Source organism: Ochotona princeps, chromosome 22 (genome assembly GCF_030435755.1).
Source record: "Ochotona princeps isolate mOchPri1 chromosome 22, mOchPri1.hap1, whole genome shotgun sequence".
Taxonomy (NCBI): Eukaryota; Metazoa; Chordata; class Mammalia; order Lagomorpha; family Ochotonidae; genus Ochotona; species Ochotona princeps.
In genome coordinates, this window is record NC_080853.1 from 35377557 (window position 1) to 35400141 (window position 22585).

The 22585-nt window shown below is 50.0% G+C and overlaps 1 long non-coding RNA gene across 1 annotated transcript in view; it reads left to right on the forward strand.

The window, feature by feature from the left end:
- The first annotated feature begins 5492 nt into the window (after positions 1–5492).
- LOC131482969 (uncharacterized) overlaps positions 5493–22585 on the forward strand; it is a 50528-nt gene continuing 33435 nt past the window's right edge. Inside the window, exon 1 of the long non-coding RNA XR_009247447.1 lies at positions 5493–5610. This is a non-coding gene — a long non-coding RNA (uncharacterized LOC131482969). The remainder of the gene's footprint in view (positions 5611–22585) is intronic.

A 22585-nucleotide genomic window follows, 5' to 3' on the forward strand; every position in this document is an offset into this window, starting at 1 on the left:
GGGACATTGCACCCGTGTGGGAGACCTGAAAGAAGCTTCTGGCTCCTGGCTCAGCTCCGGCCAGCCATTGTGGCCACTTGGGGAGTGAGCCAGCGGACAGAAGATCCTTCTCTCTGTGTCCTTCTCTTTGTAGATCTTCCTTTCCAATAAGAGAAATAGAGGAAATCTTAAAAAAGAAAAAAAAGTTTAATAGCCACATCCTCCCTTTACGAAACAAAAAAAAAAAAAAAAAAGAGGTTGCTTGAGTACCCCAAGCAAGGACAAATACCTGCTGTGACAGATGCCTATATCCCAACCCCCTAATCTTTTAATTTAATGAAAGGTTTAAGGTTTTTTGGAGAGGGGGCAAGGATTTCTCTGCTGAGCAAAGGCCTCTCCCATGATGACACAATTTCTTCATCCCATGCCTAGTAGTCACCATCCCGCCTTAATCCCTCCTAGGATTCATAAAATCTAATCCCGCAGTATATCTTTGATATGTCTGCACTATTTAGTTTTTCTTTTAAAATATCTTTACAAATGATTTGAAAGGCAGAGATAAACAGAGAGGGAGAAACACAGAAAGAAATCTTCCATTTCTGCTAGTGTATTCCTCAAATGACTACAATGGCCAGGGCTCGGCCAGCCCCAAGCCAGCAGCCTGCAAGTCCATTGGATGTCCTAGGTGAGTGTCGGGGCCCAAGGACTTCAGCCCAAAGAACACTAATAGGATGCTGGCATCGCAGTGGGGGCTTAAGCTGCCTTGCCAGGCAACTGACCCCTGTACCATTTAACTTCAATGAGAACTTCCTGTCTGTTCATATTTTCGACCTGGGCATGTAAACTTTACTGAAGGCATCTCCTGATGGGCTCAGGGGTCTGTTTTCAGGTGTTTTTTGTTATCAGTTTTTGTTATTTGAAAACATGTCACAATTAACAATACTGAAAATACACCTCCCCCCCAATCATTTTAGGAAGTTTTCGAACAATTCCCACCCCCATGCAGTGCCAGACTGGGTATGTCTCAGACGCTGACTTGGGAAGGAGGGGTTCTGGTGACATGGGAAGATGGTTTCTGCGTGGGGCTCCTGCCCTCCCCCCTCCCCGCCAGCACATTTTCATGGTTAGATGAAAAGACCTTGACCGTCTGTCCTTTGCCTTCTACAATTCAATCAGAACCACTAAAGATTTAAAATAGTTATCTGTCCTGTGCTACCCGGAAGAGATGCTCCAAGTGCTAGGAGCTCCTCTAGCTGGGAGGTCTGCAACTAAGGCCATTGCCTTTTTTCTTTTTCAAGTTTGTGAGTGTATCTATTTAGAAGGAGGAGGGGCAGAGATGGGGAGACAGAGACCTCCCATCCACTCCTGAGGCTTGGTCAGGCAGGAGCCAGGCTCCAGGAATTAGACCCAGTCCCCCAACTGGGAGGCAGGAGCCAAGCATTTGAGTCATCAGTAGGAACCCGACACTGGATCACATCCTGATATGGGATGCGGGCATCCCAAACTGTGACTCAACTCGCTATGCCAGCATGCTTACTGTACCATAATGCTCACCCCACTGTTTCTGTATCAACTAAGAATTTCTTTTGTAGATGAGCTTTTGTGATTAACCTTAAAAAAAATTTATTTATTTTTATTGGAATCTCTGATATATAGAGAGGGGGAAAGACAGAGAGAAAGATCTTTGTCCACTGATTCACTCCCCAAGTGGCTACAACGGCTGGAGCTGAGCCGATCTGAAGCCAGGAGCCAGGAGCTTCTTCCTGGTCTCCCATGCGGGTGCAGAGTCCCAAGGCTTTGGGCTGTCCTCTGCTGCTTTTCCAGGCCACAAGCTGGATGGGAAGCAGGGCTGCCGGGATTAGAACCAGTGCCCATATGGGATCCCTGCACTTACAGGGTGAGGACTTTATTTACTTGAAAGTTGGTTGGTAGAGGGGAAATTGATTTCTTTCCATGGTTCACCCTCCAGATGCCAGCAATAGCCAGAGCTGGGTCAGGGGCCAGGAGTTACTTCAGAGTGGGTTTCCTGCATGGATGGCAGAGGCCCGATACTTGAGGTTTCCTAACTAATATGCCAAATGCTTATTGGGACCAATTTGCTGAAACACCAGATTTGAATAATAATTAATGAAAATTTTATTTTTCTTTCTTCTCATATTCATTTCTGAGACCTGCATTATAAAACTGTTATGCTCAGCTATTATTTTGAATCCTATGAAGAAAAAATCCTGTTTTATATGAAAGTGCTATACCACAGTATTGTTTCTGCTCTCTTGACCCACAAAACCTAAAGCATTTTACTCTCTGTCTCTTTCCAGAAAAAGTTTGCCCCAGTCTAGACTCCAGAGAGATGTTGGAAATAATATTGAAAAGAAGAGTACTGTAGGAAGATAAAATAGCCCCAAGCTACAATTAGCTTTCAAAAATAACGCTGCCTGGAAATGAGGGGAATTTCAATCAAATTAACCAGGTCATAAAATGTTCTCAATCTAGGCTGATGATTTTAGTTGAGGAATGAAGAACCCAGTACCAATGGTAATAGAAAGTGAAAATGAATGGAAAAATAGAAGAGAAGGCGAAGCGAATGGGGAAGTGCTTGGCTGAGGATGAAGCTGGGTAGGAACAGTGGCAAGCACTGGCCGTGTGTGTGTGTGAGAGAGACAGAGAGAGAGAGAGAGAGAGAGAGAGAGAGCGCTCCGGATGCAATCCCCAGAACTTCCACAGTTGACCTCTGCCCTGATACAGCTCCAGTCGGCCAGCAGTAAGACAAGAAAAAGAAGTTTGATATTAGGGGGCTAAGGGTCTTGAGTGCTCTTCTAGGAAGGAGTCTTCTGAGCCAGGAGATCCTGAAGGATTTTCAGAAGGGGTGTGATGTGGTCAGTTCTGTGTTTCATGATAGTGAGGGTGGTCTTGGGAGATAACTCTTGAGGCTGGAGAGGCTGGAGAGAAACTTCTTCCACAGTCCAGGAGGCAGGGGTGTGTGAGGTCTGCCCTGGACTGGAGGAAAAGTAAATTCTAGAGACTTCGCCTGTGCCAGCTGGCCATGCAGACAGAGTGGACCTGCGGGCAGGGAGGTGGGATGGGGATAAAGGCCCCTTCTAAGTTTCTGGTGGCAAGATGAGTACAGATGGGAAACATGTTTCTGGGAGCATAACACGCAGAGCGGTGGAGGGGAGTACTTAGCCCAGGTTCTTCCTGTGGGGAGCAAGGCAATTGAAGAACAGAGGGCAGAATTGATTGAAGTGTAGTACTCAGACAGGAGCCTGGGCGACCTCAAGAGAAAGAACTGCCACTCATCCTTTGGGGGTGGTGCTAAGGAGATAGGAATTTGGGACGCGGGCTCCTGGAGGCTGTCAGTGGTGCTGTCTGAGGAGTGGGTGTGTTGACAGCTGGGCCCTGGCAAATGGGCATGGACGCTGGCGGGGCTAGGGGTTGTACCCTTTCTCGAGGTGCACGATCCTCCCTGGCACGTGGTTTTCCCAAATGCCATCATCCTTGAGTACAGTACTACATCCCCCAGCATGTTTAAACTGCTCTCTCTGTCATACAATGACTGCTCTAAAAACAGTTATCTAAAGCGATGACAAGAAAGTCTGCAGATGGTCAATATGGACAGGTTTTTCTGGACAGGGGTGGGGGCTGTGAATGCAAAGCCCGTTAGCTACAATTCCTGGAGAAGCCCCAGGGTGGCTTGCCTGGAGGACAACTGAAGGGCGAGAAGGGGCTGGTTGTGGAGGAGGCAGAAGAAAAGATGAGTACCAAGGAACATTGCTAGGGGAACTCTTACCCCAGGTGAAGAGAGGGGCGAGTGTAGCCAGGTGGGCAAGACCCGGGTGGTATTATCACAAGAAAACACCAGGAATGTCAACGGGCCACCTAGAAAGAAAAGGACTGTAAGGCAGCAATTGGATGTGGTATGGACTAGGTGGGGGAAGGACTAAGAAAGGCTGTCCTAGATCTTGCTTGGGGAGGAATGAAAGGGGTTAGGAGAAAAGTTGGAAGGCTGGGGACTCAGGGACTTGGGAAGACTCAGGAGGGAGAGGGAGACACCAGTGCTGTGTCAGCTGGTGAAACACAGAGGGGACGAGGTAGATGCAGAAACTGGCCTTGGGACTCCGCATCTGTTCCACGCCGCATTCCTTGCTGGGCAGGACGCAGAGCCCTTGGCGGGGAGCACTCACCGGTGTGTAAAAAGTCGTTGGGGGGGGAGGGGGGGGTGATTCCCAGTTCCAACAAAACTGTATCACATAATACAATGTAATCAATGAATAAAAAAAAAAAGTCGTTGGGCAGTGCTTGTCTCCCTGCCTCCCACCTTGGGCAGAGAATTCTGCTTCCTCCTCACGCCCTTCTCCACCCCCATCTTCATGGAGGACCAAACAAAGCTGGCCGGTCTTCTACTGCCTAACAACAAATTTGACAAGCCAGGGTCGGGCGTTTGGAAAAGACCCAGTCGCTGGGGAACTGAATGGATTGACACAAGATTAACTCTCCCAGACAGCCCGCATGTGCTCACGTTATAAAAGTCCCCATGGCTGTGGCTCACTCCCTCTCCCCCAGTCCCTAAAACTACATCGACATCGCGAGGGTTCGGATGACAAAGTCTGCTCCTTGCCGGTGAACTCAGACGTGGGCCGACATTGTTTGCGTCGTTGTGTTTGCTCTGGGCACTACTGAGTTCTATTCAGTGAGGAAAGCAACCATGACAGTGCTTAAGGACGACAGGCTCTAAAAAAAAAAAGTGTTCATCTCCAGAATTTGGGGTGAGAGTGGGCACATATTCAATTTTAGTAGTGGTTTCTCAAGTGTGGTTCCCAGACCCGCCGCAGCAAGCAGCCTCACCCGAGAACTTGTTAGAAATACACACTGCAGAGGGCATCCACGTGCGACTTCATGGGGCGCCCAAGGTGAGGCTGCTTGGAGCTAGACTGAGGTTTATCCAAGGCCCTCATGTGGAGGCAACGTAGGGGGCGTCTGCGCCCAGACCCCCTGCATCAAAGCCCTCCCTAACACGGTCCCTGGAGGAGTCCAGGCTGGGAGCTCCGGCCCCTACGCGTCTGCATAGGGTCTCCAATGAGTTATAAAATCGGACGCTCGGGCTGGAGAAGCAGCGAAATTGTTTCAAAACATCCAACCACTCGAGCCCAGAGCAAATTGCTTGGCGTTGGAGCGGAGAACCGCGCCAGGGCCCGCTGCCCGGCGGGGATCCGCAGGGCAGAGTTGCAGGGGGCGAGCGCGCCACCTGCCAGGTGGGTGCCCGGGAGCAGGTGCGACAGGGCAGGGTCCAGGAGGGGACGCGCTTGCTGCGCCGCGGAGGGACGCGTGAGCCCGGGGCAGGGGCGGCGGCGTGGCGCGGGGCCCGGGATGCGCGCCGGAGCGCCCGCGGGTGCCAGGGGGCAGCCCCTCCCTTAGGGCAGGCCGGAGGGCCGGGGTCGGGGGCGGGGAGGGAGGTGGGCCCCGGGCCGGCGCGGGGGCGGGCGGCCGCGCTGCTCCCCGCCCCCGGCCCGCCCCTCCGCGGCGCCATTTTGCAGGCGGCTGTCGCGGGGACCGGAGGCGGCGGCGGCGGCAGCAGCGGGCAGTGCAGCTCCCAGGCGCGGCAGCAGGACGGGAGCCCGAGCGAGCTGCAGCCAGGTGAGAGCCGGGCCGCCGCGCTCCCCGCCCGCCCGGGGGCCGCACCTGCCGGCCGCAGCCGCGAGCTGTCCGCCGTGCCCACGAGGCCGGCCTGGCACGGCCCCCGCGCCCTGTCACCCGCCCCACGGCCGCGGCCTGCGCCCCCAGCCCCCACCCGAGCCGGCTCCTCCTGATGCCCGGCGGCCTCCAGCCCCTGCCGCCCCGCGGGGTCTGGCCGGGGGCCTCCCGGGAGGCTCACCTCTGAGCTGCAAGCCGCCGGGGCCCTCAGGCCGTGCCGCAGGGAAGCTAGTGGGGCTTCCCCCGGGACTGGGCTGGCCGTCGCCGCCTCCCGGGCTCTGTTCCTGCGGGTTCTGCACTCCCTTGGCTGCTCCCCGGGAGGTGTGCGCGGGCATCTCTGCCGTGGGGACTCAGGGCTGTGGAGAGGGCGGCGGGGATGGGGGATGCCTTTTAGGTTTTGGCTTTCTTCCCTTCTACAAAGGCTCGCTAAGTAATTTTAGAATCGGCCTCTCCAACCGCTTTCCCTCTGTCCCTCTGTCCCCTGTCCCTTTCCCCTGCCCCCCCAGGTTCGCGGGTTGGGGGGTCCTTGTTGCCCCCACCCCCACTTTTCTCGCCACAGAAATTGACATTCCGAGTGTGACTACCTAAGGGTGCGGGATTTTCTCCTTCGTTTGGCCCTCAGGGTCCCCTTGGATGTGGAGCCCATAGGAAGTCGGGCTCCAGGCAGGGGACTTTAAAGCGTGACTGTTGGGAAGTGATCGATTGTCAGGGCTGAGGGTAAGCCAAGGCAGCTGCAGGTGGGAGAGGCATCCTGGTGGGTTTTCAGAGCTGAGGGAGGGGTCAGTGTGGTCACTGCTGACACTTGGGTCATCCGAATGCCGGGAAGGCCCGGGGACTTGCAAGGGACCGTCTGGTTTGAGCTGTCATCCGTTGGCCATGTGACCTCTCTGCTGTTCCTGCCTCCTGAAGCCAGAGGCGAGGCTTCTGGCCGGTTTATGCTTTTGCATTTGAATGCTGTTGGCCTAGGGCCTCACCCTTTTACCTTGACTCAGCCTTGGGTGGTGGAGGTGTAGGATGGGACTTAGGGCCTTTTCAATTCTGCTGTTCTGGTCTTTGTAGGCTTTTGGGGGTTGACCCAAGGAGGGTCACTTGGGAAGATAATACAACCTTTAATGGCTTTTGGGCATCCTTGGTTGTGCACACACCTGTTAGTCAAACCCAGGCAGTGGGTGTGGCCACCTGACCTTGAGATACTTAAGTTCTAGATCGTTTCTTTTGCCAACATGGCAGCCGAGGTCTTTCTTCATTCCAGGGCATTTCTGTTGTGGTTGCTTTCTTTGGATTTTTAAGCAAATAGGCTATTTCCCAACTTTTCATATTGATAGTTTTTTTTTCCCACGTGGTTTCATGACAGTTGTGTTTTCTGACTGGCACATTAAGTGTACTTGAGGCATCAGTTATGTTGTTTACAGAATACTCAGGAAAGTCCCTGTGTGTGCAGGACAGAGCTGTGCTGCGGTTCCCCCCCACGGCTTCCCTGCGACGTGGCCTCGCTGGCTCACCTTTGCAGAAGTGAGTTCCGTGTCCACTGCCCCTGTGTGTGCAGGACAGAGCTGTGCTGCGGTTCCCCCCCACGGCTTCCCTGCGACGTGGCCTCGCTGGCTCACCTTTGCAGAAGTGAGTTCCGTGTCCCAGTGGCAAGCTTATGGCGCCCACTGCCCCTGTGTGTGCAGGACAGAGCTGTGCTGCGGTTCCCCCCCACGGCTTTCCTGCGGCGTGGCCTCGCTGGCTCACCTTTGCAGAAGTGAGTTCCGTGTCCCAGTGGCAAGCTTATGGCGCCCACTGCCCCTGTGTGTGTCTGCGTATCTGTCCACCTGCCCACCTGTTCATTCACACAATTGTCCATCCATCCAGCTGCCCACCTGCTTGGGTAGCTATCCATCTGCCATGGCATCTGCCCATGACTTTGGTGTTGGGTGATGCTGAACAAATCATTGTTGAATAAAATCCAGTTTGGGTCCCTGAAGGAGCCCGAGTTGTGAGCTGGCTGTTGCCTTCCGGGGAGTGTCCAGGAAGGCAAACCTGGGGGACCTCTGGGGACCCGTATTTGTTGCTGCTGGTAGTTTAAGTAATTTTCCCATTTTGGTTAAGGAAATTAAAGGTAATAGTTTGTAACTAGACCGTGCTTTATGCTTGTAAATGGAAGCTTTTTTTTTTAAGGATTTATTTATTTTATTACAAAGTCAGATATACAGAGAGGAGGAGAGACAGAGAGGAAGATCTTCCGTCCGATGATTCACTCCCCAAGTGAGTCGCAACGGTCGGTGCTGCGCCGATCCGATGCCGGGAACCAGGAACCTCTTCCGGGTCTCCCACGCGGGTGCAGGGTCTCAAAGCATTGGGCCATCCTCAACTGCTTTCCCAGGCCACAAGCAGGGAGCTGGATGGGAAGTGGAGCTGCCGGGACTAGAACCGGTGCCCATATGGGATCCCAGGGCGTTCAAGGCGAGGACTTTTAGCCACTAGGCCATACCGCCGGGCCCTGGAAGCTTTTTTTTTTTCCCAATATTTATTTGATAAAGAGCGAGACAGAGTGACTGTCCATCCATCTAGCTCACTCCCTGGATCGTGCGACAGCCAAAGCGGGAGTCAGGTCTCCCATGGGGGTGCAGGGACCGACGCACTTGGGTGCTTCCGTAGTTTACAAGCCAGGAAGGACTCAAACTGGTGCCAATTGGGGATGCTGGCTCTGCGGACAGAGGCTTAAGCTGCTATGCCATGGCACTGACTCTTCTGTGACTTAATCTAGTTTAGCGTTGAATCACACGTAATCTTTTGGTAAAAACTTAGCTTACAGTGGATGGCATTTGGCTTAGTTAAGATGCAAGATTGGGAAAAAAAAAAGATGCAAGGTTGGGGACCTGTATCATTTTGGAGTACCTAGATTCAGTACTTTCTTTTTTCAGAGGTGTTTATTTTTATTGGGAAGACAGTTACAGAGAGGAGAGCTAGAAGTCTTCCATCTGTTGGTTTACTATCCAGGTGGCTGTAGCAGCAGGGCTGGGTGAGTCCAAGGCCAGCAGTCAGAGGCTTCTACCAGGTCTCCCATGTGGGTGCAGGATCCCCAGGATTTGGGCTGTCTGCTGCCTTCCCAGACCATTGGTGGGGAGCTGGGTCGCAAATGAAGCCACTGGGACTCGAATTGATGCTGATATGGGGTGCTGGTCCCAAAGATGGAGGTTTAGCGTACCATGTCATGCCGTCTTGGGCCTAGAACGTTTTTAAAGATGGTATTTTTCTTGAATTCTCCTGAACTTTTTAAAATTCAGCCATCTCAAGGCCTTCCTGACCCTATTCTAGGTTTTACCTGTGAAACTCCCACACAGAAGTGGGTTGATTCCCAAGGCTGGGTAAACTCGTTCATTCCTCATTCACTTTGTGTCTGCATGTTCTCTTCTCAGAGGGCCCAGCACTTGGGCTTTTCTTTCTCTGCGAGGCAACATCTGGGCTGCAGGTTCAGCTGTGTGTCTCTGCTGCAGTTCTTTCAGCGGGCCTTTTGTCACTCTGTGTGTTCTCCCTGGTGAGGCAAGTCATTTTTCAGCTTGCACCTCTCCTGGGCTGTACACCTGTTAACACTGCTCGGCGGCCTTTCTTGTGCAGGGACGTCTTTTACCTGCTTGTTGCCCTTGCTCCTGGTGGGAGCAGTTCGGAAGGTCTGTGCTTGCTGGTAATAACCTAGCAGGAACCAGGTTTGTTTGGTGTTGGACAGGGAGTGGAAACTTTAGGATCGTGGGACATGGGGTGAGGGTGTCAGTGTGCTGCAGCTACCGTAGTTTGAGTGGCTTAACCAGTAGAAGTTGATTTCTTACTGTCCTGGAGCCTGGGAAGGCCAAGACCAAAGTGAGGGTGCTGTCCAGTGTGTTCTCCTGGGCTTGTAGATGTCTGCCGCGTTAGGTCTGCCTGTCTTGCTTGGTGTTTTTACTTGTCTCTTGTAAAATCGCTAATCCTGCTGGATTCTGCCTCCACCCCCGTTTAACAGTAATTACCTCCTAAAGACCTGATTTCCAAATACAGTTCTGATGCAGGGTGAGAGCTTCAACATGTGCATTTTTTGGGAGGTACATGTGGCGTATAGTAATGGGCTTGCATCATCTTCCCTGAAGATGTAAAGGAAGAGCTGGGAGAAGAATGTTGTGAGCGGAAGAAGCAGCAGGTGTGAGTCGGAGGAGGGTAGAGTTGGTTTTTGAGATCCCTGGAGGTCATGAGGACCCTTTACTGAGGCTGCTTGATGTTACTTTAATGGTGGGAGCCAATGGATGCTTTTGAGGAAAAGGATCTGGACTGATTTAGTTTTTTGTTTTGCTTTTTGAAGATTATTATTTTTTTGTAGTGATGTATTTTTTTTAATTTATTTTTACTGCAAAGTCAGATATACAGAGAGGAGAGACAGAAAGGAAGATCTACCATCTGATGATTCACTCCCCAAGTGGCCGCAATGGCTGGTGCTGCGCCGATCCAAAGCCAGGAGCCGGGAACTTCCTCCAGGTCTCCCACGTGGGTGCAGGATCCCAAAGCTTTGGTCCATCCTCAACTGCTTTCTTAGGCCGCAAGCAGGAAGCTGGATGGGAAGCAGGGCTGCCGGGATTAAAACTGGTGCCCGTTTGGGATCCCAGGCGTGTTCAAGGTGAGGACTTTAACCGCTAGGCCATCATGCTGGGCCCTTAAAGATTATTTTTATTTAAAAAACAGGAGAGGAGAGACAGAGATGTTCTGTCTGCTGATTCACTATTTAAATGGATGCAGTGGCAGGAGCTGAGCCTATCAGAAGCCAGCAGCTTTCTCTGGGTCTTCTGTGTGGGTGTAGGGACCCAAAGATGTGAGCCATCTTCCACTGCCTTCCCAGGCCTTAAGTGGGAAGCTGGATTGCAAATGGAGCAGTTGGGACATGAACTAGCACTCATTTGGGATGCCGGCTCTGCACAGGGAAGATTAAGTTACTATGCCATGGTACCGACCCCATTTTTTGTTTTTTAAGATTTAATTTCTTAGTTGGAAGGCAGAGTGACACACAGAAAGTTAGAAAGAGAGATCTAGTGTATCATTTCATTCCTCCAATGACTGCTGTAGTCAAGTCTGGTTTAGTGCTTCAGCAGGAAGCTGGATTTCCTCTCAGTAGGGGATTCTGGTAATACAGTTGGTGGTGTGGCCCACTGACCTACCACGCTGGCCCCTGATTTAGTTTTTGACTAGGATACAGTGGCCTCACTGTATGAGATTGAAAACAGGGTTGGGCAGCTGACACATCAGCCAAGGGCCCATAGTGGAAGGGCAGACCAAGGTGATGGAGACAGAAGTGATTGGGTTCCCAGGCCGGAGCACAGTTTGTTGGTGGATCAGATATGAAAGGAAAGAAAGGCGGGTGGGTTGAAAAGATTTGTGGCTGAACAGCTGGAAAGAAAGTGAGCCCTGGGATGCCTGGGCAGCAGGCTGGGAGTTGTGGCGCTGTCCTGCCAGCGTACCCAGTGGGCCAAGTGGAGGGGGAATCTTGCTGCTCTACCTTGCCTTGCCTTGCCTTGTCCCTCTGCTCTCCTCTCCTCTCCCCTCCCCTCCCCTCCCCTCCCCTTCCCCTCCTCTCCTCCCCTCCCCTCCCCTCCCCTCCCCTCCCCTCTCCTCTCCTCTCCTCTCCTCTCCCCTCCCCTCCCCTCCCCACCCCTCTTCCCCCTTCCCCTCTCTTTATTTCTTTCGTTCTTTCTTCTTCTTTTTTTAAGATTTATTTATTTTTATTGGAAAGGCACATTTTACAGAGAGAAGGAGAGATAGCGAAAAAGATCTTCTATTTGCTGATTCACTCCCCAAATGACCGCAGTGGCCAGAGATGAGCTGATCATAAGCCAGGAGTCCGGAGCCTTTTCGGGCTCTTGCATGTGGGTGCATGATCACAAGGCTTTGGGCTATTCTTTACTGCTTTTCAAATCCACAGGTGGGGAGCTGGAAGGGAAGGGGAGCATCTGGGATACAAACTAGTTCCCATTATGGGATCCTGGTGAGGATCCATGCAAGGTGAGGATTTAGCCACTGAGCCATTGCATCTTGTCCATCTTCTCCTTGTCTTAAATCTCTCCCTTGACCTTAGACCCCTGCTCTGGGCAACTTGAAGGACTTCCCTCCTGAAGATTTGCTCCAAGGAGAATGGCTACCTCTGGTCGCTGGGCAGGACAGCCTCACTCATACAGCCTCTTCCCATGTGTGTTTGCCCAAAGCAGTGATGGCTCAGGCTTGCTTCCATCAGTTGGTGGTGAGCATCTTACTGAGTGCTCGCTGGAAGTGTCCCGTCTATAGAGACACCGCTGAAAGGCAGAGAGGCAGATGTCTGAGTGGCAGGGCTGGGCCAGGCTGACGCCTGGAGCCTTGAGCTCCATCTACGTCTTGCATCACCTGCCATCTCCTGGCTGCCCAAAAGCCGGAAGCAAAGGCAGTCGTGGAATGCAGGACATCCGGGAGAAGCACCTGCCACTAGGGAGACTTGGGGCATTGGTGTTGGAAGGGCCACCAGGTAGGTCGCAGAGTAGAGCGACTTGTTCAGGTGGACATCTCGGAGCACAGTCGAGTGGGACCCTGGGTGGAGGCTGAGGCTGTGGTGAGGAGGGGCCCTCACCCTTGGCTTTAGCCTTCCTCTGTTGGTCTCTGCTCCTGATTGCCATGCTTTTCTTAGTACAACTCCAGCTTGGATTCCTTCTGGGAGTTTCCTTCATAGGAATCTTCCACAACCCCCACCCTCGCACAGTGCATGCATTCATTCATTTATTTAAAGAGATCTGAATACGCTTTTTCATTGTGGACTTGGTTTTATGATTGCGGAGGTCTTGGCTTTGAGGCTGAGGATGGATTTTTCCATGCTGCTATGTCCTTGGCCTTCACTGGAGGAACACTCACTCTCTCTCTCTCATGCCCTCTCTGTAGTTAGGGTTTCAGGCTCAAGTTTGCCCGTGGCTTTATTGTTTCCTGCAGCTGCAGTGCTGGCCAAAAACCCTTTGCTGTCACCAGGCTGGGATGAACTCCAAACTCTGCCTTATAATGGGCCGGGCCTCACACTGGACACTTTCTCAAATAGAAGGCCTGGGGTGGGGCCCCTTATCAGTGTTTCTAACAGGTTGCCAGGTAGGGAGGCTGCTGCTATTAGTGGACCATCAGCACCTGTTCTTGCAAAAAAGCTTTCTGGCAACACAGCCATAGTCCCTGGAGACCCAGAACCCAGCAAGCCTCGAGTTGTTACTCTCTGGTCTTGATATGGATGAAGTTTGTTCACTCCTGCTTCTCAGAATGAGAGAGGCTACCCAAACTGATGTCTTACTGTTGAGTTCATACACTTTGTATCAAGAGCCCTTGTTTTGAAGACATCACTTCATGAATTATTCTACAGATGTATGGCATGGAGGAAATATATGCATATTTCGGAGAGTTTGAGAGCAGAACTAGCATGACGCTTCTTTGAAGTCTTCCGTTTTATCCAAAATGAATGTGAATTCTTCACTCAATTCCAGGAACATCAGTACTTTGATATGAGATATTTTTCCTCCTTAATCTTGGAGTAAGGTTGATGCTCCTGAATGTTGTAGTTGATTCCTTGTTTTCTGGGAGAGTTATCAGCTACAGTTGGCTTTTATTTTTTTGTCCTAAGCTGCAAGTGTTTTTCTTACGCTCTGAATTCAAATCTGTCCATCTTTTGTTTTCTTTCTTTTGCCTTCTCTACCTTAGATTTTACCCATAGTTGCTCTTTGTTTTTTATAAAAAATTGTTTGACTGTCCTTCATCTGATAAACACCAGATTGGAGGGTGATTTGAAGTGAGTTATTTGCCCCTGGTTTCCATTTTCCCCAGCACGGTATTCCTTCCTTCATCCTTAGTCATATGCCAAATCCTTGGATCTGTTATAGAATTTTATTCAATTTTTCTCTTGGTTTGCTGTGACCTTACTATTTTAATCATAATGACTTTAGGCTTCATTATTTGATAGCGCCTACGTGCAGTTTCCTGCTTCTGTCTGCCCAGTGTTTTTTCAACTTGGGGGTTTTCAAATCCTTTCCGTGGGAAATTTCATTAAGTGTGTTCGTTGGCTGGAGGGACTTGTCTTTATCTGCTATTGATGTCTGTCCGCAAGCGCAGCCCATCTGTCTGTGTCCCTACACGTTTTACAAACCTATGATCTAAGTTGGGGTGGGAACTTTCTTTGTGCCAAGGGCCATTTGGGTGCTTATGACTTCATTCTGGACCATCTAACACTATTGCTTTGAAGGTTAGCCTGCCATAGATTTTTTTTTTTTAAATTTCAAGACCCGCCTGCATTTGCCTTTGCAAGGCCAGAGCAGGTTGGATGCCACCCTTGGGGGATAGTGTTACTACTCTTTATTTTAAAATACTTGCTATTTAGTGTGAGGCCATCTTCCCTCACTCCCTCCACCTGTTTCTCAACTAGTATGGAAGGAGTAAAGCAGTCTTGCAATCTCTCGTGTCTCACACCTGACCATCTGTATGGAGAGGGTGCTTAAGGCCAGCTGGACTCTGCACCCTCCCAACATGGAGCCTTCTTTTCTGTTCATGATTTTCTGGGTGGTTCTCTGTCTTCTGCTGTGACTCAGGGATGCAAGGCTCCTTCCATCTGACCTTTGAGGTGTGGCCTCGGATTTGCCATGGAGCCTGGTGACTACAAGAATTTCTTGGGCCAAGCAGGAAGTCTTCGTATTTTCTCCCACAGCCTGTTGGCCTCTGCCTAGATGCAGGGCAGTTGGAGTCTCTTTGCGAGTCTGCCTGGAACATGTAGAAGTGCTGTGTCTGCTGGGCCGCCCCAGCCCCACTTACTGTTGGGTTGTTGGGTTTCAAGCACAGGCACCCTGAAGGACGGCAAACGGACGTTTTGTTGTGGTGCTTGCCATTTCCTCTGGTTATAGATTTCTTGGTGCGTTGGTACAGTGCTCTGAACAGGTTTAATTGTGAGCATGCTCCTTCTCCAACTTTTTTTTTTAAAATGCATTTGCAGTAAAAAAAAAAAAAAAGGCATGACAGGTGTCCTATTTCCAGTACCCTTCTCAGTCAATTAAAATACATGTAGCTGACTTTTTTTTTTTTAAAGGAACGAATCTGGTTCCTTGATGTTGACCTTGGGATCCTTACAGATGTTCTTGTTGGACTCTGTCCCCATTATTGTGATGATTCCCCAAAATAACATCCTTCTCCCTGCTGAGTTGACGGTGACCTCGAATTGCTGGCCGCGAGGGACCTCTCGCAGTCTGTCTCGCTCCACCTTCGTCCCCGGGGCTACTGGTGCTGAGCTCGCTGCTGCAGCTGTCTCTGACCCAAAGGCTAGACATCTGCCCTCCCACGGACAAGCTTGCTAGCTTCCCCTCTCTCTGTCCTGTCATCCATGCCAAGATACACGGAATATGTCAGCAGTAGCGATTTTGTCTTGTGTTTCTGGCTCACCTGCCTGGATGTTCGGGTTCTCTTTGTGCAGCTGCATCTTGAAGCCCAGAGTTTGAGCAACCCCTCTTGCACCTGCCACCACTGTACCTGGTGCTGGTGCAAATGGTGTGGGTGTGTGTGCATACCCTGTCCGCCCTGAGCTCCCACTGAGTCTGCTGTAGATCCCACCAGGAGGGCCTTTGAATTTGTTGGGGGCCGGAAGCTTGGCCCTGCTCTACTGACCAGGGCCCAGTTTGTCCAGTGTTTGGTTCTGTGCTGATTGGTGATGCTTCAAAGTGGTTGGAACTAGTTTTTTTTTTTTTTCTTTCCCAGTTTCTGTTCTGAGATCTTCCGCATCATGTTTGGTTTCTTAGATCAGTGTCTGTCAACTCCTCAGATATATTCTTTTCTCTTGAAAGATTTATTTTATTTTTATCAGAAAGTCAGATGTACAGAGAGAAGGAGAGACAGAGAGGAAGATCTTCCATCCGTTGATTCACTCCCCAAGGGGCTGCAACGGCTGGAGCTGAGCCGATCTGAAGCCAGGAGCCCAGAGCCTCCTCTGGGTCTCCCAAGTGGGTGCAGGGTCCCAAGTCTTTGGGTCATCCTCTACTGCTTTCTCAGGCCACAGGCAGAGAGATGCCAGGATTAGAATCAGTGCCCATAGGAGATCCTGGCGCATGCAAGGTGAGGACTTTAGCTGCTAGGCTACCATGCTGGGCCCTTTTCATTGACACATATATGCAATACAGCAAATAAAAGTTCCCTGAGATCCCCATATAACCCCCTGTTTTGTGTGTGCTGACCTCACCTGCTCCCACTTCCGGAGAACAAACATGAAGTCTGGGGCTCTGAGCTGATTCTGTGATCCGGTCAAGAAGGTTGCTGCCATAAGCCAGGCCTTATTTCCATTCTTGCTTTCTGCTGGAAGAGGCGTCCCAGGAGGTCCCATGTGGGAATGGCCTGGAAGGGGTTCCCAGCATCCAGCACACCAGGGGAATGGCCTTTGCCATTCACATGCCATAAAATCCACTGTTTAAAGGCCACACTTTGTTTTTAGTCTATTCCTCGACTTTTATAACCACTCCTCTTTAGGGACTTTTTATTACTTCAAAAAGAAACCCTTGTACCCATTAGCAGTCTCTCCCATCTGCCCTTTTCCCCCAAACCCTGGCAACCCCCAATCCTTAGTATAGTTTTGTGGGTTTGCCTTTTCTGGGTGTAGAAATGGTAGCAAACAGTGTGTGGCTTTATGCTTGGTGTTCAAGGTTAATAATCTAAGGTGGTTTTTATTGCTGAGAAATGCCCTGCTGAATGGGTCTACAGCCTCTTGCTTGCCCATTAGTCAGATGATGGATGTTTGAGTCATTTTCGCATTTTGCCTCTGAGGAGTCCTGTCGCTGTGAACATTTGCGTACTGGGTGGTCACGTTTTCGGATCTTTGGATGGTAAATGCTTGGGAGTGGACTTCCGGAATCATAGGATGCTGCCGTGTTTGTGTTGTGAGGAACTGCCAAGCTGATTTGCAAAGTGGGCACATCAGCAGGACGTGAGGTCTCCACTTGTCTTGGTGCTCACTGCCACCGTGACGTGTGTGCCGTGGTTTTGATTGCCCTAACTACTCATCATGGTGAGTGTGTTTTCCTGTGTGTTGATGGGCTATTGGCGTGCCTTCTGGAGAAATGGCTATTCAGATTCTTTGCCCTTTTATTTTTTAAAGATTTATTTTATTTTTATTGGAAAGTCAGATATACAGAGAGAAGGAGAGATAGAGAGGAAGACCTTCTGTTCGTTGATTCACTTCCCAAGTGGCCACAATGGCTGGAACTGAGCCAGGAGTTAGGAGCTTCTTCCAGGTCTCCCACGTGGGTGCAGGGTCCCAAGGCTTTGGGCTGTCCTTGACTGCTTTCCCAGGCCACAAGCAGGGAGCTGGAAGGGAAGTGGAGCAGCTGGGACTCAAACCAGTACCCATATGGGATCCTGGAGCACACTAAGTGAGGACGTTAGCCAATAGGCTGCTGCACTGGACCCAAATTTTCTTTTTTAAATGATTTGTTTACTTGAAAGGCAGTGTACCAGAGTAGGGAAGAGAGACAAATAGATCTTCATGTGCTGGTTGGTTCCCCAAATGGGCATAACAGCTGGACTGGGCCAGGCCAGGCTGAAGCCAGGATCCTGGAACTCCTTTGGGGTCTCCTAGAGAGGTTGCAGGGACGCAAGCATTGGAACTGCCTTCTCCTTTTCAGGCACTTTAGCAGGGGAACTGGTTATGAAGTGGTGCAGCTGGAACTCAAACCAGTGCTGTAAGGGGTGCTAACATTACAAGTGGTGGTCTAACTTGCTGCACCACTGTGCTGGCCTCTTAAACTGGAAGGTTTTATCAGACATTTGTTTGCACTAGGAGCAATGTGTTTCAGTGACCTATTCAATTCAACTTTAAAAACATTGTTTATTCACTCGGAGAGTTATTTTTATATATATATATGAGAAAGAGAGAAAGATATCCTTGGGGCTGGCGCTGGGGTGTGGTGGGTTGAGTCTCTGCTTGCCATACTGGCATCCACGTTGGTGCTTGTTCAGGTTCCAGTTGCCCATTTCTGATCCAGCTCTCTGTCGATGACCTGTGCAAGCAATGGAGGATGGCCTGGTTGCTTTGGCTGCTGTGCCCACAAGAGAGCGAATGGAGTTTCAGGCTCCTGGCTCCAGACCTGCCCAGCTCTGGCTGTGGGGACCAGTTAGGGAGCAAACCAGTGGTTATAAGATCTCTCTTTCTCTCGCCTCTCTGTCTGAATTTGCCTCCCAAATAAAGATAAATCTTGGAGAGAAAGATCCTTGGTTTGTTTGTTTACTCCTCAAGTAGCCTTACTGACCGGAGTATGCCAGGCTGAGCCAGGAGCCTAGAACTCCATCCGGGTCACTGCTTGGGTGGCAGGAGCCCAGCTTCTTGAGCGTCTCTTGCTGCTTTCTCAGGTGCGTTGGCATGGAGCTGGAGGGACTCATGGTTGGCTATATGTCAGGGCTGGTAGCATAACCCATTGTGCTACAATCTTAATTCAGGTTTGTTTCTTCCTTCCTTTCTTTTTTTTTAATATTTAGTTAAGAGACAGATACACAGACACACACACACACTTATATATGTGTATATATATATACACACACACACCCAAAAACAGAGTGCTGTCAACTGCTGGCTCACTCCCCAGATGCCTGTACTAGCCAGGGCTGGGCCTGGCTCTGGCTAAAGCAGCACCAGGTCTCCCATGTGGGTAACAGGAACCCGACTACTTGGGGCATCCCAGCCGCCTCCCAGGGTCTGCGTTCCTGGGAAGCTGGGGTCAGGTGTCCACCCCAGAAGCAGGCATCTCCCCCTCTAGGATAAATGCTGGCTCCCACGGTGTTTTGAAGTAAAAATTGCAAGCCCAGCCCACTACATCAGGTTCTCCACTCTCGTGAGTCATTCTCTCGTGTTTGAAAAAAATAGCGCTTGTTGCCTGACATCAGGGGTCTTCAACCTTGCCCACAAATGGGCATCCTAGGGGCACCTTTACGCAAGGACTGATTCCCCTCAGATGCAGTTGAACCCATGAAAAAGCATAGGAGGATTCCAGCGAGCAGCAGTCTGAGGACCTGCGCTCAAGCTAAGGGTGGTGCTGAAAGCCGTGCCAGCCTTGAGTGTCCCCAGTGACAAATGCATGAGAGAGGCCCAAGGGCGAATGCTGGCTCCTGATGTAATCCGAGCACTACCGTCACTCTTTCCAGAAATTAAATGATTGTGCGTCCGACTTCCCCGTGGAGTCAGAGTTGGCCCTGGTGCTTACAGAACCAAGTCCCTGGGGAGTGCTCGGCATGTCTCAATGAGTGACTTTTGTGTCTTTTGCCTTTTTTTTTTTCTTAATTGGAAATGGACTTAGAAGAAATGTGCAGAAAATCCACATTTTAAGAATTGTTACAGAGAGGACATGGTTGCTGTTGGGTAGAATGACCATTGAAGTAAACGTATGGTCAGAACTCAGATCAGAATCATCAGAGAGATACCTGGAGGCAAGGCTGGCGTCCTGACTTGAGAGCGGTTAGGAAACAGCAGGCTTGTGGTGGTGCCCTGGTGCTCACAGGAGCCTGCTTAACTCATTGGCTATTTTTGTGGTTACATTTGAAAGTCAAATTTCCATGTAGGTGTCTCGCACCTACACACTTGTGTGATACATATAATTGTATTTGCCTCAAAATAGCCTTTTGCAAAGTCTTAGCAATGTTTCTTAGGGCTGTGATTATTAACTGGTCCTGAAGACACGATTTTCAGCAGCTCATTCATGCTGAATGCGTGATGTGATGTCTTGTTTGTCAAATCCTGTTGTAGGCTATTGAGCCTCTGAGCGGCTTTTGTTTGATTTTTTTGCTGGGGTTGACAGAAAGGAATGAGGAACAGCCTTGATTGTATAGAAATATGTGTGTGGTTTTTCTGATGATTTCTTTGGACTAAATTTTTGCAAGGGATATCATTTAAGGTGGCAGCACACATATTGCACCCATTTCAGCTACTTCCTATATTCAGATTAATTCCCTGGTAAGTATTGTTGTATTTCAGCTCTTTTTTTTGGTCAATTCAAGTTGAGAAATGGCTGCAAAGGCCACAGCTGAGCTGATCTGAAGCCAGGAGCGTCTTCTGGCAGTCACGTGGGTACAGGGTCCCAAGGCTTTGGGCCATACTTCTGCTTTCCCAGCCTATGGATAGGAAGCTGGATGGGAAGTGGGGCAGCTGAGATATGAACCACCATCCATACAGAAAGCCATCACTTGCAGGTAGAGGATTCATCGGCTGAGCCATTGTGCTGGTCCCTGAACAGCAATTTGTTTTCAAAGAAACGAGACCCAACTGAGTTCGGATTCTCCTGCTGCCTCCAGAGTGGAGTCTGCTCCCGCTTGGTGCCCTCCCCTAGCCTTGGGGGTGCAGCTGTGGGGGGCTTCTAGACCTTTCTGTTCCTTGGGGTGCCATGGGGGGCAATCTCTGTGCAGGTGCAGGGTGTAGTGGGAAGTCCCATCAGGCCTGGGACTCAGGTTGAAGGGTTTCTAGGTCTTCCTGGATTTGATTTCTGATCTCGAATCAGTTTAATTCAGTGATTATCATGGTCACTCCAAGACCTTCTGGAAAAATTTCAGGAAGTTTGAGGGTCAGTGTTCACTGGGCTTTTCAGCTTGGTTTGACACTGCTTAGTGAATGCAATGGCACAGTTTACTAATTAAAAAAAAGGGGAGCCATTTGTGTTAGTGGAGTTTGGCTTATTACCACTAATCATTGCCATTGGACTGGGCTTTTTACTTTGTCATTTTTGCCAGGAATACTAATTGAGGTTCTATTCCTTAGAACTCCATCTAGTTGAGAGGAGGCACAAAGCCCTCATTTTTTCTTGAATTGGGGAGTTTATAACATTTATAATATGGGATTCAGTATGCTCAGTGAAAGAGAGATACCACACATTTACAATGTAAGTGTGAGTTGGAGCTTGTTGGGTGTAGGAATTCTGTTTAAAATGCTTTTTGTTTTCATTGATTTGAAAGGCCAAGAGACCGAGACTGCTGTGCCGAATGCCAGCCCCTGTATTCAGGAATGCTAAACTTGGGAAGGGGAGGTCACAGATATAGTAATATGTGTTTATTAGCTGCAGATCCAGCAGTAAGAGACCAGTTGGGAGCCCTCGCACTGTCGAAGGATCACGCTATTTAGAATGCTCTAGATGTCTAGATTGCCAGGCTGGCTGAACGAGGTGGATTCTACAGGAATGGGAGTGTTCTCTTTGCTAGTAATGGATCCATTTCCTGCGTCATTAGGTGGTATAACCCAGGGCAGCTTTGCTGGATTTCATCATGGAGTATTTTACTGTCGTAATTTATTTAGGCAGTTCTTAAACATTGGGTGTTTATTTGCACCATAACCAAAGTGTATACAATTACCCAATCTAGAAGAGTGAGTAGAACTTGCTGAATGTGTTTTTGATGAATGACTTTTTTAGTTATTTGAAAGACAGAGGCAGAAACAAAGATCTTCCATCTCCTACTTTGTTCTCCAGGTGCCTGGGACAGTCAGAGTTGGACGAGCCCTCAGGTGGGAGCCAGGCACCTCATCTTAAGTCTCCCATTGGGGTGATAGGGGCCCAGGCACTTAGGCCGCCTTTGGCTGTTTTCCCGGGTGAATCAGAGTTGAATCAGACGTGGAGCAGGTGGAACTTGACTTGATTTTCCATATCATTTGCTGGCATTGGCAGCGGGGTCTTAACTCGCTCTGCTACAGTGCCAGCCCCAAGTTGTAAGGAGTTCTTGTACATTCATGTAAGAAAAATCCAAATCCTTGGGGGAAAAAAAAATCTCAGAGGCCCCGACAGTGTATAAGAGAACTGTGGACATATGGATCGAAGAAAGTGGTGTGGAAACCAGATGTCACATTTGCAAAAGTTGGGGCTGGATTTTGTGATGTAGTGAGTAAAGCTACCGCCTGCATCCCATATGGGGGCTGCTTGGAGTTCCAGCTGCTCCACTTCCGGCCCAGCTCCCTGCTAATGGCCTGGGAAAAGCAGCTGAAGATGGCCAGCCCAGGAGCTTGGCGCCTCTGCACCTGGTTTTGGCTTGGCCCAGCAGCTTTTGGCAAATGAAGCAGTGGGTGAAGATGTTTCTGTGTGGCTCTGCCTTTTCTCCCTGCTGTAGCTCTGACTTTTCTTTTTCTTTTTTTTTTTTTTTAAGATTTATTTATTTATTTTTATTGGGAAGTTGATATACAGAGAGGAGGGGAGACAGAGAGGAAGATCTTCTGTCTGATGATTCACTCCCCAAGTGACCGCAGTGGCTGGAACTGTGATGATCATAAGCCAGGAGCCTGGAGCCTCTTCCGGGTCTCCAACTTGGGTGTAGGGTGCCAAGGTTTTGGGCCATGCTTGACTGCTTTCCCAGGCCACAAGCAGGGAGCTGGAAGGGAAGTGTTCAGCCACTAGGCTACTGGACCAGGCCCGTGGCTCTGACTTTTCAAGTAAATAATCTTTTTTTTAGAGTGTCGTGTTTAGTCTGTAACATTAAAAAAAAATGGTATGGGCCTGATGCAATGGCTTAGTGACTAAATCTTCACCTTGCAAGCCCTGTAATTCCATGTGGGCCCCAGTTCGTATCCTGGCTGCTCCATTTCCCATCCAGCTCCCAACTTACGCCTTAGGAAGGCAGTGAGGGATGCCCCAAAGCCTAGGGACCCTGTCTCCCCACCCCCGGGTGGGAGATCCAGAGGAAGAAGCTCTTGGCTGCTGGCTTCAGATTGGTTCCGTTCCGGCCATTGCAACCATTTGGAGGGTGGGGAGTGAACCAGTGAATGGAAGATCTTTCTCTCTGTAAATCTATGCCTTTCCAATAGAACTAACTAAATAAATAAAATGGTAGGGCCCAGCCAGGTAGCCTAGTGGCTAAAGTCCTCACCTTGCATGTGCTGGGATCCTGTATGGGCTCCACTTCTCTTCCAGATCTCTGCTTGTGGCCTGCGAAAGCAGTG